Source organism: Lepisma saccharinum, chromosome 26 (genome assembly GCF_977018435.1).
Source record: "Lepisma saccharinum chromosome 26, izLepSacc3.1, whole genome shotgun sequence".
Classification (NCBI taxonomy): Eukaryota; Metazoa; Arthropoda; class Insecta; order Zygentoma; family Lepismatidae; genus Lepisma; species Lepisma saccharinum.
In genome coordinates this window covers 39057390-39072695 of record NC_139254.1, presented here as the reverse complement: position 1 = coordinate 39072695, position 15306 = coordinate 39057390, and the positions used below count along the sequence as shown (strand labels likewise).

At 37.0% G+C, this 15306-nt stretch overlaps 1 long non-coding RNA gene across 1 annotated transcript in view; it reads left to right on the top strand.

The window, feature by feature from the left end:
• The first annotated feature begins 2117 nt into the window (after positions 1 to 2117).
• LOC145979486 (uncharacterized) overlaps positions 2118 to 15306 on the top strand; it is a 198400-nt gene continuing 185211 nt past the window's right edge. The window contains exon 1 of the long non-coding RNA XR_014440785.1: positions 2118 to 2182. This is a non-coding gene — a long non-coding RNA (uncharacterized LOC145979486). The remainder of the gene's footprint in view (positions 2183 to 15306) is intronic.

The following is a 15306-nucleotide window of genomic DNA, read 5'->3' as shown; positions in this document are numbered from 1 at the left end:
TCAAGAAAATTGCCAATTAGTGAAAATTAATTGAGCAAGAACAGCAAAAGAGGTGCTAATAGGGGGCAAGCATACAGTGATGTGAGAATATACGAATTGTTGTTTTTTCGATTCAGACAGATGGATCGAATTGAAACTGGGATATTTTGCATTTTGTTTATATGATAGCTAAAAAAAAAAAAACATTTTGATTGACTGATAATTTATACGTCGTGTTTTCTGATTGGTTTAAGTTTTTCTGTCTTTTCTAGCATACTGATCAATTTGATGCTAACCAAAAACCTTTAAGCAGGCTTTTCTCTTGTAACGCCACGGACGGAAACATGCATATCTCTGTTCCCCACATGTATGTAATGCGATTTGGGGAAGTGGGTGGGGGGGGGGGAATGTCAACGTTACAGCTTAATTAATCTGCATGCATGCTTGACTTCTTTATTTCTAGTTCGAAATGAGATACACATAATTTTACTTTTTGAAGTACAGTTAATATTTCTGATTAATTTTACTGTGATGTGACTTAAAGGCAGAAGGTGGTGCACAGCTTTGATTGGTTGTGACAGGTCCATGCAAGTATCTATCGTGAACTAAACTAACCTCACCCGCTCACCCACACACACACTATGCCTTACTGAGTAAGGCTGCTATTTAACTTGTAAGGGCTGACGGTTGCCAACACACAAGATCTATTGCAAACTAAATTAACCTACGACATAAAACATGGACACACACACCAAGCCTTCCAGATAGGCTATAAGCAACTCACCTCTTTGTAATTGTTTTTAACGGAAAAAATTAACCTACAGCTAGGAACACTGTTTGAGCTGCTTTCGACGAGTAGTATTACCAAACTTACCTTTTTGCAAATAGGCTAAAGCTAATGCTCTTCAGCTAGAAGCTTGAAAGATACACACAAAACACCGTAGCAGAGTATGCTAACTTACCTCATGTAAAACATTACCTAGTACAGTTTTTCACGGGTTAAGCTGTGACATACAACTAGCGATTGACACGACCACCTGACGAAAATAAGACACGCAAACAGAGAGAGTGAGACAGCTTATTCGATTTTTTTCCTACACATGTACTGGGTTTAAAAGATAACTTGCAACAACTATTTCACTCACCTCCTATCAATATCGCCTAACATATAATAAAATAACCACAGGTTTTTGATACTTGGTGCCAGAACATAGTGGATTTAGACTGTAAATTCAGCCCGATTATTCTATTTGTGAAAAAATGAAATGAATATATATATAATTTCTATCTCTATATTACAAAAATATATGTAATTGTAATGATTATGTATCCTTCATATGGGCTCTGTAATTAGGTATGTACCTGTTGAGTTCAATAAATAAAATAAAAAATAAAATAAAAATAATAATTTGGAAAGACGTTGGACCTTGGAAAATTCCATGCCACATTTTTTTTCAGGACGATACCATTTTCTTGCGATAAAAGCAAACGTTAAGCGGGATTGATAAGACCTTCAACCCCTAAGGGAGGAAGAACGTGTTGAAACCGTTGTCTTTTATCTTGATATCTTCACAGCTCAAACACATGTGCCTGAAAAGCTCAAACTTGTGTGTGTCGTCCTATTAAGTTGTTTTTGAATTGAGGTTTTAAGTCCACTTTATGAACAGTAAGGCTAATCGGAACTTCACCTACAGTTTAAAGTGAAATTTGAACCATTATGTGCCTCCGCCGGGGATCAACCTGGGACAGCTTGATTACAAGGCGAAGACGATACGACTGCGCCATCGGGGAGCCCCTCGTTCTATTATGGTTCAAGCTCCAATAACAAGGGATTTTCCGAAAGTGAATAGGAAATGTTGCGGAGTTTTAGTTTCAAAGAAATACTATATTTCTGGCCGACTTTCCACTTCACGCAGAAACTAGGAAACTTGTGTGTGTCTACCTTAACTGAATGGAATTTTCTGAAACTTTACCACTATGGGAAATTATATGTTAATATTTGTCCCGTTTAATGCCCAAATCCTGGACCTAGGAATTTGTAAATCTATACAAAATTTACAGATTTCAACAGTTGGCGCTGTTCTTATATATTTCTCGATTTACTTGCAGATGATCATATTGCCTCACCAAATACTTTTGAGTGTCGTTGCCTTCATACATGTGAATCTATTGAATACGTTACGAAAATTGCAGGTTCAGTATAGTAAGTTTCTGTCAGTTTCAATTGCATATTACTATCTTATTCCATTGATACTATCCAATTCAAATTAAACATTTAATATTTGTATATTACTAATATTGATATACCTTACAAAAATATACTTTGAATTTCTTGAATTGTTCCAGAAGTTCAAGTACGGTGGGAGACTATTTCTTGATAATCTGTTACTATTCATCGCAATAAATTGACAACTAGAGACAGGAAAAGTATACATAAAGTATGTCACCCTTACAGGATTGTTATGTATCTTGATCTACCCTATGTCAACCTAAAGTTACTCGTTTATGTTAGAGGTATATTTGTATGCATGGCGTAACACCCCTGAGAAATAAGAAACTTGTACTACATTTTCGTTTAAACCCCTTCCTTTGACTAGACTGGTAGGGTCTTGATGTAAGAGAATAGGATTTTCGTTACTTCTGATTCTAGACGTGAAGATCGTCTCCGCCGGTCCTCCTGTGCAGGCAGGGCCCCTGAAATTGATTTATTTTGACGCACCTCTACTCACGGTAAAGTATTCTAACGTACTCAAACAAAATCATACTCAATCTAACCCCGATATCTTTTCACGCAATCTATTTAACCGAGATTCAAATTTCCGAACTTTAGCCAGCTGTGCATGTTTTATCTTGCAACCAACCGTTTTCCGAGTTATTACTGACTTGTGTTCGTTTTTGTACCATTTTCTGTTAAACCCCCCCGCCTGCTGATTTCTCATCTTTTGAAGGTGCGCGGTGTTATATGGCACGCCTGCCGCGCAAGAAAAGTGATTATGCAATACATATTTGCTTTTTCGTATCTAACCCGAAGAATAGGTCTTAAAGTTTCATTAAGTTCAGTGAAAATTGAAGTCTCACGTACCCGGCCTATCCAGTTCACGAATGAAGAAAATATATTTAAAAGGACGTAAGTGATATACAGAAAGAACAACATATCCCCCCCAAAAAAACTCAACGCGAGTACGGTTAACCGAAAGCACAAGGTATCACTGAACATTTTTGAGTGTACACAAAACATTATTCTGTGGCTCACACGAAAGAACGGAGTGTCGTACTAAAAGCACCTGCTAATGCTGATTGACATTTCCCCGGCTTCCGTGCTGAGTGATAATATACCCTGCACGCACCGAGCGAAAGGCCCGCCTCGCAATGTCTGAGGTAACCGATCCGACGTACGAGATGCGTCACTATCTAGTAGGTGGGGCTCGCCTGGGCGTGAGGGGACGTTCATAAAACTTTCCACGAGGGACACTGGTGGAGCACTGGAGATCATATGACAAGGTTATAAATCCTCGGTTAAGGAAAAGTTTATCTTAACCGTTGATCAGAATAACATGTAAATTATAGGGCCACCTGGGGCAACACAATGTACAGATTAAGAATGAATACGAAAAATAAGGAAATACCAATTATATACATGAAGCAATAGACTCCCCCAAAAAATGCAAGACCTAAAGGTATACACATAGTCAACGTAATAGTTAATGATATATGGTTTTTTTAAAAAATATATATGTACAAGTCTATCTTAGAAGGTCAGAAGGTAAAAAATTGTTCCTTTTTTGAGTATGGCACACTGCCAGTTGCGTGACTTGGAACGAAGGACCGGGTCCAATAAACTGCATGTCCAGTTGGAACAGAAAGAAAGAAAGGCACTCTTGAGCATCCGTTTCCAAATGTCTCCTTAGAAACTACTAGGAGTCGCTTTGCTGAGCGTATCTAAGCTATCTCCCGGCTTGTACATAATGATCTTGAAGGGCGTGCGGCTGGAACTAAACACACTAACAAGCGAACACACGTGTCGTGACTCGGGAGAACGACAACGGTCAGAATTCGAAACGTCAATCTGGGGTATTGGAATGGAACTTACTGTCGCACTTTATATGACTTAAGGCAGGGGGAAAGGGTAATTGGGCGGGCAACATCAGGCATATTCTGGTGTGAAGGACAAATAAACCAGGAACGTCCTTGATGTCGCGGGTCTGCTGTTAACTAGAACTCTCTGGAAACTGGAACTCCATGGCTTCTGCTGTCTAGATCAGAACGAAAATGTGGGAAGGTGGGACAAGAGGTATCTAGAAAGAAGGGTAAACAAGACCAGTCCAAACCGTTAACATATAGGCTGATAGAAATGTTAACTATCGATTTAATCTATAATATATGGACTGAAGTAAAAACTGAAAGCCTTTTTGAGAAAGGAACACGAAATGGATTAAAATATACTACAAAGGCCGCTAACTCGGAGGAGTGGGGTAACAATATTTCGATTTGTTGTACGCAAAGTGTATGTGGGAGGGTATGTTTGAAATTTTGTTCTTAAACATAATCGCGGAATTGAGCGGGAATAGTGAGCATAAGGATGGTACGGTATTATGGTGACATAGTCGATTGGTTATGGTGAGATAGCATTCATGAAGGAAATATCCCGTTAATGAGGCGTTCCAAAAAATAAGCAGGAATACCGTGATTGGGAGGTTCGACACTAAGACATCTCTAACGGAATTTCGTGATTTTGGGATTGGTTCAATTTCTGTAAAGCCAAATTTATATTTGTCAAATCGGGGACGATAAGGTCGGTGAAGTTTATGGAAGTGATGGTGAGCATTCTGACCCCACGAAGTTCATTATAAGCACCTAAAGAGGTCTAGTATGCATTATTTCGTCCTCAAAAATTAATTGATCAAATTGGCTGTACTCAAGGAAGAAAGATTGACCGGGTATCACTTGAACAATGGAATGTGAATGCAAGTTGCCGTTAATGAATTGAAACACAGCAAATTGACCAACGACCGCTATGAAGAATCCATGGCGCGATCGGATTTTGCGTAATTCTTGACTCGAGTTCGGCTTAACACTGTTGCGAAGGACAGGTATTTTATGCCCGTTGAAATATTTATAACTGTTTAATTGTATAATGTTTCAAATGAATGTGTTCTTTCGTGATTTTACGTACATTTCGAAGATCTTTCAATTCATTTATTGTAATCTTTAGTTATTTATTAAGTTTGGTGAAAAATGTATTATTCGCGTTGCGGATGGACGGGTCCTTAAGGACCGATTTTAATTTCTTATTTTTTTTCTACTGCAAAAATATCTCACTTCTCATCTGTGACAAATCAAGGATTGTCACAACCATGAAAAGCGTAAAGATGGACACCGTGGCTGAGTGGTTAGCATATCTTGCTGCGACGCCAGGGGTTCCGGATTCAAATCTTGTCTCGAGCATGGTTGTTTTAAATGTCCGTTAATCAATTTCATCATTTCATCACTCATCCTCATCTTCGCAAATTAGAAAATTGGCACAAACCGTGAAGTAAAATAAAACATATCAATCAATCAGTAAATTGAAAAGCGTATACGGTACCCTTTGTCTGTTCAGTTTATCCAGGAAAAACAAATATCCTAAGTGGCAGAAGGATACTGCAGAATTGTTTTTTTTTATTATCGACAATAGTCTGTAAACCCATTATTGCTTATTTCAGTTTGATGGTTGCAAAGCACAGGTGCAGCAATTTTCCGGAACTTTCTGAACGAGTCTGCATGCACACCTTGTTTGGTGCAGAGCATCTGTGTAGTTAGGACGACTAATTTCTTAGTTCTCACTAGTTCTTGTGTATAATTTAAGAAATACAATGGCTCGCCTACCAAATACAAGAAAGTTTACTGCGGAGGAACTGCAATGCATAATGATGGAGGAATTGGAAAATTCTGAAGATTCCGATTCGATTCTCTCAAGTGACAATGGAGAAGGAGATGTTACAGAGGCCATAGAACAAGAAGACCCTGAGCCTCGTCATTAGACGAGGAAAAAGCATTACTGAAAAACCAGTAGTTACCGATGAAGCTAGATGGAAGAAATTTGGTGCTACAAATCCGTAGCTGACCCAATGGGGTAACTGACTCAAATCATGCAAAATCATAAAAAAAAGACAAGGTCCGACACTCTGGGCAGAAAGACAATGCGAATCTCCAGTGTCTATATTTCTTCTCTTCTTTCGAGAACCACTTCATCAAAAGATTTGCTTGTGGACCAATAAGGAAGGCTGTTTAGTGTATGTCGATCAGTGGAAGGAACTGACAACGGAAGAGTTGTGAAAATATATTGGACTAGTAATTCTCATGGGCGTATTCAAGTCAAAGAATAAAGATTTGAATGAAATGTATAGTAGAGTAGAAGGTCATCCAATATAATCTCAAATAATGAGTCGTAATAGGTAGAAGGCAATAACTCGAGTAGTGTGTTTTGACAACGCTGAGATTAGAAGAAAGCATATAGCATGAGTGTAGACAAAAAACTGTTCACTTTTAGAGGGCTATGCCTTTTGAACAGTACATGCCTTCGAAACTTGGTAAATACGGAATCAAGCTGTAGCTGATTTGTGATTCACAAACAGCATTTCATTCGAAGGGTCAAATCTACAAGGGAAAGGACGCTGAAGAAAATAGGGAGAAAATCAAGGAAAGAGAGTATTGAAGGACGTAGTGAAGAAAATAGAAGGTAGTGGAAGAAATATGACATGCGATAATTTCTTCACCAGTGTATCTCTTGCAAGGGATCTACTTGCAAATAAACTTACTCTGGTCAGCACGATGCGAAAGAACAAAGAGAGCTGCCGCCATAGTTTACTGCCACAAAACAGCAAGTGTGTTGTTCCAATTTATTTGGATTTCAAGATGATCTCATGATACCATCACATTGCTCCAAGAACAAGATGGTGATTCTACTTTCTACGTTGCACGAACAGCTGAAAATCGAAGCTTCCACAGCACAGCTAAAGTTTTATGTTATAATTATTTATAATAACACAAAATATGGTGTTGACAAATTGGACCAAATGATATGATATCACAGTGTGAAACGAAAAACTCTTAGATGGCCAATGTTAATATTTCACAACTTGTCCGACATCAGTGCACTAACTGCATTTGTTTTGTACAAAATTGTACATCCGAAAGAATTGGCAGCGAAATCGATTAGACGTAGAAAGTTCTTGCAGTACCTGGAACGGAAGTTCAGTGGCAAACTGAACGGATGCTCAAGTGAAAAGAAAGGTGTACAGAAACAAACCAGAAGAAATTGTCACATTTTTTCATCAAAAATCGGTCGGAAAACAAAAGCAGTGTGCTCGAAAAGTAAGCAAGACGTTTGTACTCAGCATCCACGTGTTCTATGTAACACATGTTAATCGATATTGTAAGTTATTTTTAAGAAACAGTATATAAAAAAACTGTAAATTTTTACAAATCATTAAGGAATACTGGATGCCTGATAAAAATGTTGCAAATATAAGAAAAATACTATACTAAATACTCACGGGAAACTTTTTAACATATGTTGTTAAATGGTTACATTTTATTTGTAAAACATGTTACATATTAGAAACGTGACAATGGTTAAATGTCATTTATATAAGACTTGAAATATTATTTTCAGTTGTTGATGTAAATTAGAAAAACTGAAAGCCTGAAAAAAAGTATAATATTAACCCGCCATTAATGTATAGTTACTGTAGCCGACGTTATAGCATTAATTGTCATAGAACCTCTTTCCGTAGATTTATTCCCGACTACATTTCGAAGACACCTGACGTGCGCTTGAATGGAGAGCTTGACGTTGTGCCTATGTAAATGAAGTTATTGAATTTACAGGAAGTTTCGAGTATTTCTACAAAACCAGGTACTCCGTTATGTATGACCTTACAGGTTAATTCTTGAAGTTTAATACGAGACCAGTAGAATTGATGAAAGGTACCCAGATTGATAGACCTTGGAGATCGCGTTTAAGGGTAGATGGCGGTTTCGATTAATAATTGAAGGGGTTGTGAATTAACGTCATAGTTAACCCGCGATCGCTCGCGCTATTAGATAAAATCTAACAATTGCAAAACTTTTGTTATTTCTAGATTGTTACTGGAGGTAACAATGCGTTAAGGCTAAAATGCCTCCTTTCATGTCTCTACTTGTCGACACTGTAGCAAATGTTATTGAAATTGAAAGCGAAACCTTATACTAGAGGCTTTGATCCTAGCCGAGTGCATTGTTAGATTTTTTCTAACATGCGAGTTATCGCGTCACATTTCCAGCGAATGATTGTACAACAGTTTTCCTTTGGGAAATACCGCTTTCATTTATTATTCCGTCTGTGTACAGTGTAGTGGAAAAGTACATTGGTTCTTCCAAACTGATGATTGTTGTTTTTGGCATTGTGTTCTTAGTAGACCTAGTGGCCGGGTACTGAATAATCATTTGAGGCTCGAATCATCATTTGAGGCTCGTCGTAGCCTTTTATGATGTATATTTTGAGGGCAGAGTTGGCAACACTGTGGGCCCACTGTAGCCTTTTATGAGGGGGGTCTATTGCCCTCTGTTTACATCTGGCAACACTACCGTAGATTTTTTGACAGTGTTGTTAACCTACTGGGTTTTTTCACTGAGGCTCGAATCATTATTTGAGGCTCGTCGTAGCCTTTTATGATGTATATTTTGAGGGCACAGAGTTGGCAACACTGTGGGTTTTTTACTGTAGCCTTTTATGAGGGGGGGTCTAATGCCCTCTGTTTACATCTGGCAACACTACCGTAGATTTTTTGACAGTGTTGTTAACCTACTGGGTTTTTTTCACTGTAAATTTTTATCAAAGGGCCTGAGGGGTCCAAGTATTTTTTATGTCTGGCAATACTGTTGGGGGCCTAGTGTTGGCTACACTGTGGGTTTTTACTGTAGCCTTTTATGAGGGGGGGGTCTATTGCCTTTTGTTTACATCTGGCAACACTACTGTAGATTTTTTGACAGTGTTGTTAACCTACTGGTTTTTTTTTCACTGAGGCTCCAATTATTATTTGAGGCTCGTCGTAGCTTTTTATGATGTATATTTTGAGGGCACAGAGTTGGCAACACTGTGGGGGCACTGTAGCTTTTTATGAGGGGGGGTCTATTGCCCCCTGTTTACATCTGGCAACACTACCGTAGTTTGACAGTGTTGTTAACCTACTGGGTTTTTTTCACTGAGGCTCGAATCATTATTTGAGGCTCGTCGTAGCCTTTTATGATGTATATTTTGAGGGCACAGAGTTGGCAACACTGTGGGTTTTTTACTGTAGCCTTTTATGAGGGGGGTCTATTGCCCTCTGTTTACATCTGGCAACACTACCGTAGATTTTTTGACAGTGTTGTTAACCTACTGGGTTTTTTTTTACTGTAAATTTTCATCAAAGGGTCTGAGGGGTCCATGTATTTTTTATGTCTGGCAATACTGTTGGGGGCCTAGTGTTGGCTACACTGTGGGTTTTTACTGTAGCCTTTTATGAGGGGGGGTCTATTGCCTTTTGTTTACATCTGGCAACACTACTGTAGATTTTTTGACAGTGTTGTTAACCTACTGGGTTTTTTTTCACTGAGGCTCGAATTATTATTTGAGGCTCGTCGTAGCTTTTTATGATGTATATTTTGAGGGCACAGAGTTGGCAACACTGTGGGGGCACTGTAGCTTTTTATGAGGGTGGGGGTCTATTGCCCCCTGTTTACATCTGGCAACACTACCGTAGTTTGACAGTGTTGTTAACCTACTGGGTTTTTTTACTGTAAATTTTTATTAAAGGGCCTGAGGGGTCCATGTATTTTTTATGTCTGGCAATACTGTTGGGGGCCTAGTGTTGGCAACACTGTGGGTTTTTACTGTAGCCTTTTATGAGGGGGGTCTATTGTCCTTTTTTTATATTTGGCAACTCTATTGGATGTTTCTTTTTTGAGGCTCGAAATTATTATTTGAGGCTTGAAATCATCATTTGAGGCTCGTCGGTGTTACCAACCCACTCTACAAAAATTCCACTATATGATCTTTTACTGGCTAAGCTAACCTACAAATAGGAGTTGGCAGCACTGACTTATAAACCCATTGGGTTCTCTTGGCATGTTTTTTCATGATGTGTTGCTAGGCTATTGAGCATCTTGGCGTATACAATGTATATATTTTGAGAGGGGGGTTATAGCTTTTTATGCTGTACGAATACTGGGAACTTGACAGTGACAACCAACAGAGTAGGTAAACCTACATCCAGGAACTGGCAACACTAGTTTCTGACAGTGAATTTGAAATAAAATATTAAACAAAATACATGAGTAAGCACTGTGAGTACAAATAGTACCAGTGTTATGCCCCCCAACTCCAACTGGACAACTGGGGAAAATAATTGTACAACAATTTGTACCTAATTGTACAATACTTGTACCTAATTGTACAACATATAAACAGACATAAAAGAGAGAGCCTTCCCGTAACTTACTTCATGTACAATTTATATGATTTTACAACTGTGAAAAGAAAGCATATGTGTTCTGTATGCACACATTTATTCTTATTTTTCGAAGTTGAATGAAAGCACATGTTTTTACGCTCTCGTAATACTAACCTTGCTCCACTGATTTTAAATTGCTTCCATCCGCTTTTTTTTCTGTGTTATTTCCGTATGCACGCAACATTCGCTTTCAATAGACAGAAGGAATGTTAGTATAGCAGGCTTTGAGTTTACAATTTATTAAATTAAACAATAATTTATGTAAGAATATACTTGTACTTACCGAACACAAAATAATAAAAAGCACATGTGAATGTTTGCGTGTGTTCATGTTATATGACGACTGAGTAAAAAATAATGTTGACTCCCCGAAAGATAAAAGTTCCTAGTTCGACATCAGATGCATGCAAATTTTATGTTTTGCTCTCCAAAATCTTGATTTTTATGTTTGTGCTATTTGTCATACAGCAGAGGAGAAGAGGGGAGAGGGAGGGGAGGGGGATGATTTTTGTTTTCTGTGAAAGTTTCTGTAGAGAAGAGTAATGTTTTTTTTGCAACTGCACGCGATTATACAACCGTTTTGTGTGTGTTAAATTGCTAGCAGCTTTTTGTAGGTAAGTTTTGTTTTTTGTTATTTCTCTTGCATGTGTGTGTAATAATTGCGAGTTGCGTTAGTGAACAGGAAGTGGTGTTTTGATTAAACATCGAAATTTACGCTAAACAAAAAAAAAATATGAGCATACATAACGTGTGCTTGAAAAAAACTATTCTTCATCGCGAATAACATAAAAGAGAGGTAACAATCGGAGGGAGGGGAAGGGGACGATGATCATGATCATGTTAGTTTACTCATGGTGGATGGTATTGACGCGTGTACTCTGGTTTGGATTTGTTGTTTTAAGTCTACTTTATGCACAGTAATGTTAATCGAAACTGGACCTACAGTGGGATCCGCCGGGTATCGAACTTGGTGTTTTAAATTATACAAGTATACAGGGGGAAATTTTATTTTTTTTTAATTTGTTGATACTCTGGTTTGGATTTGTTTATTTTATGCACAGTAAGGCTAATCGAAACTGGACCTACAGTCACCAAAAAAAAATCGACAAGGGGGGAGATTTTTCGATAACTCTCTCACTGTTTCCAACGTACTTAGGTTTTTTGATAGACGACAACGACGGAGTCATCAATGAGTAAACATCTGTGAACTCGGTGAACAAGTCAACTTTTTTTTTCAGTACGTCAATATTTTTTTTCTTATTTCTTAGTGAATGGGTTATGGATGACTTGCAACGACGAAGGCCTTCTAGCAACACGTACTTAACTTATGCCTCTTCCACCGAACATTCAACACAAGAGGACTGTGTTAAATATACAGAACAGCGATAACAAGTGTTTTTTTTTTGGTGTATATTGGCTGCACTACATCCTGTTTATTGCAAAAATAATCCACAGTGGGTTGGATATTACAAACAATACGAGTCCGAGTTTTGAAAGTGTAATGTCTGGCATCGAATACCCGGTGACTATTTCTGATACATCAAAATTCGAAACACGAGCACGAGATGCAGAAGAAAAACGCTTAATTATCAACGTGTATTCCTATACGTTGGATAAACATGTCGTGCATCCCCGTCAGGATAAGCGATGTCGACGATGATGATGCTCGTGTGATTAATCTTCTTCTAATTTCAAACGACAGTGTTCACTATTACTGTCTCAGGAATGTTATGCTCTTCCTTTTTTCTCTATAAAAAGAGAGATTTGTGTTGATTGTTTGGTTAAAAAGAATTTCCTAATTATTTGTTTTTTGTCACAAGAATTGTTTGAATTTCAAACATTCCTAAGTGTTTGCTTAAAGATTGATGCATTAACCTGTTAAGAATGTCACATTAATAATACCGGCTCGGAAATGTCATGTTTTTTTCCTCTATAGAAGGTCATATAAATGTGCTAATTGGTTGGTTAAGAGGGATTTTTTGATTAGTAAATTGAGGTTATAAATACGTACGTATAAAGGTTTTGCTAATATGGAATGCTAAAGCTTAGTACTTGGCTTTCTCAGAGATTCGAATTCTATTAGGTTAAACAGCATGGAAATTTCACAGCAAGAATTCTCATATTTACTGACGATATTCTTAACAACCTGTGTTTTGATTCCACTACAAAAACTGTATACAAAATATGCAGTACCTAGAATGAGATGGATGAGGCTTATGAACCTCGACTTATACAGTTGTACAATCTGGCAATAAATAGATGTTGCTTTTATTAAGCATAGCAGAGTGTTTTCGCTTATTTTAATATCAGGCAACAATGTTAGAAAGTGCCCCCCAAGAATAAAATTTAAAATCACTAATGTGATATGAACTTTTTTACTTGTGTGTATTTGAATATGAAAGTGAGGTATTTTGAATAATTGAGGGGGACAATCACAAGTAAGCTTGCAATGGTATTGGGAGGTGTCACGAGTTCAAATTTTAGACGATTTCTGTTAATCTGCTAAGGCGATATCAGTACGAAAAAAATTGTAAAAAAGAAGAGGCTAATGGCAACGATGAGGATGAATAATGATAATTATGATGAAATTGATGTGTGGCACTTAGAAAACAAAAACTTCAAAGTGTATTGCACCAACAGCTACAATTGTCCCCCTCTCCTCAAAATACAAGGCAGTTAACAGAGGTGTGTATATTTGTTGGTTTACGAGTCTGAGGGCTTAAGTTAGTATATTCACTATAGCTATACATATTAAAAAAATGAAATGACCTGAACAATAAAATATAACAATACCGATTCTGTTTTTTTTTTGTCGGATGACGTAGTGGTAACGTTTGTTGCAATCACACCTCTGATGGTGTATAAAACTTAAATGTTTTGCATAACATGAAATATTGTTAATGGGAATGTGTTGTTTCTAATGTTAAATATAGAAAGCAGATAACAAGAAAAAAGAAGAAAAGAAATAATGTTGCAGGTAGATACGGAGCCTCATCCCAAACACATATATGATCAGACAGGATGTCAACGATGCATTTATAACTAACATGTGATTATTCAAAAATTGAAAGAGTACAGTGGGAAACAACTAACTAACTAACTCTCTATGTTTTTTTTTTAAACCGGCACGAATGAGAAAGGAATAAAGGAGATTTTTACAGGAATCTTGTTGGGAAACCTGATGGTAAAGGACCAAAACGAACATGGAGATGAATCTAAAAGAAATCTGTAAAGATTGGAATAGAATATATATAAATTTTGCTCAGGATAAGTACAAATTGAACTGTAACTACGAATTTTCAGAATCAAGAGTGCTAGAGAATTAATTAATTAATTAATATTTAATATAATGAAGGTAGTAATATAGTATTCTTATTGAGAAGAGAATTTCTACAAAACTTATTTTTCCTCGTACGTTTACTAATAGCAGTTACATTTGACATGTTTGACTAATCGCGAATCAACGTACGGAAGCCGTTGGAAGCAGTTTGAAGACTGAAATGGCTATGGAAGGACACTTATTATAATGTTAATATCTTAGTATAATGTTTTGAGAATTGCTTCTCGATAATGTTTGGTATATAATTTAATCTGTTGTTAGATAAAATACATAATTATCAGAATTTAAGGATGGAAAATATGAAGAGCGAATAAATGATACGTTTGACTAATCGTGAAGATAAGTATCACAGTACGTTTTATCGTTTCTTATATAAACGTTGAAACGTTTAAGAACGTATAAGAACGTTTACTGAAACGTTTCAACAATTGTTGAAACATTTATGAACATTTTGCCACATTGTGTTTGTGTGTAGCGACTAAGAACTGAACTTTCATTTAGTGAAGCAAATTTCGCCCTGGTTACTATATTTTCATGTATTTAGACTGTTGGAAGTCATTGTAAAAATTTACAATACTCTATCGTTAAAATTTAAGTCTTTCTGTTAATTTACACAAACACTATGAATTAAAATTGATGTCAGCGCCGTGGCAAGAATGAGAAGTAAAGATGGCGTTGGTAATACTAAAGACAGACACACGCACCCGTACACGTGCGCGCGCGCACACACACATATACACACATGTAAATTGTCTATTGCTAATTTCGCACTTGTTTCTTATTTTTTCTGTGATTCTATGGAATGAAATCATACTTCTCCTGGAGAAGATATTGTTATCTGCTTAAGTTTCTGTTTCAATTCTTGAACACTACGTTTGCGGGAAACAAAATGAACATGGTGATGTACAATTTTTCGCTGGCTGAACAATATTGAGATATACGAAAATCTTTCAAATTTAAATATGAATATTTTATTTTGCACAAATATCTATAAACATTATCAATTACAATTGTGTGCACCATAAATATATTTCTGTAAACCGAAACGGTAAAATTACATTAAGCTTCCCCGATGGCGTAGTGGTAACGTCATCGGCTTGTAATCAAGGGTCCCGATTCGATAACACGGTGGAGGTAAATAAAAGTTCGGATCCCACTTTAAACTGTACGCAAGTGGATTTAAAATACACTTTATTTAAATTACATCAATTATAGTTAAGTTTGTTAATAGTCGATACTACTTTTAAAAAGTTATTGTTAATTTTTACGGTAAATGGACATCAGCCGAAAATGACGACTTGTAGCCACCTTGGTGGCCTAGGGAGTACAGAGGTTTATTCATAATTTCGTTACTGAACGTTTCCGGTTCGAGTCCTGGTTTTGGCATAGGAGTTGCTGTGTGCGAGTCCCTTGGTCACATTAATCTAATCAGCATTCATCCTTATCTTTGTTATTGACTTAAGAGTCAGAAAA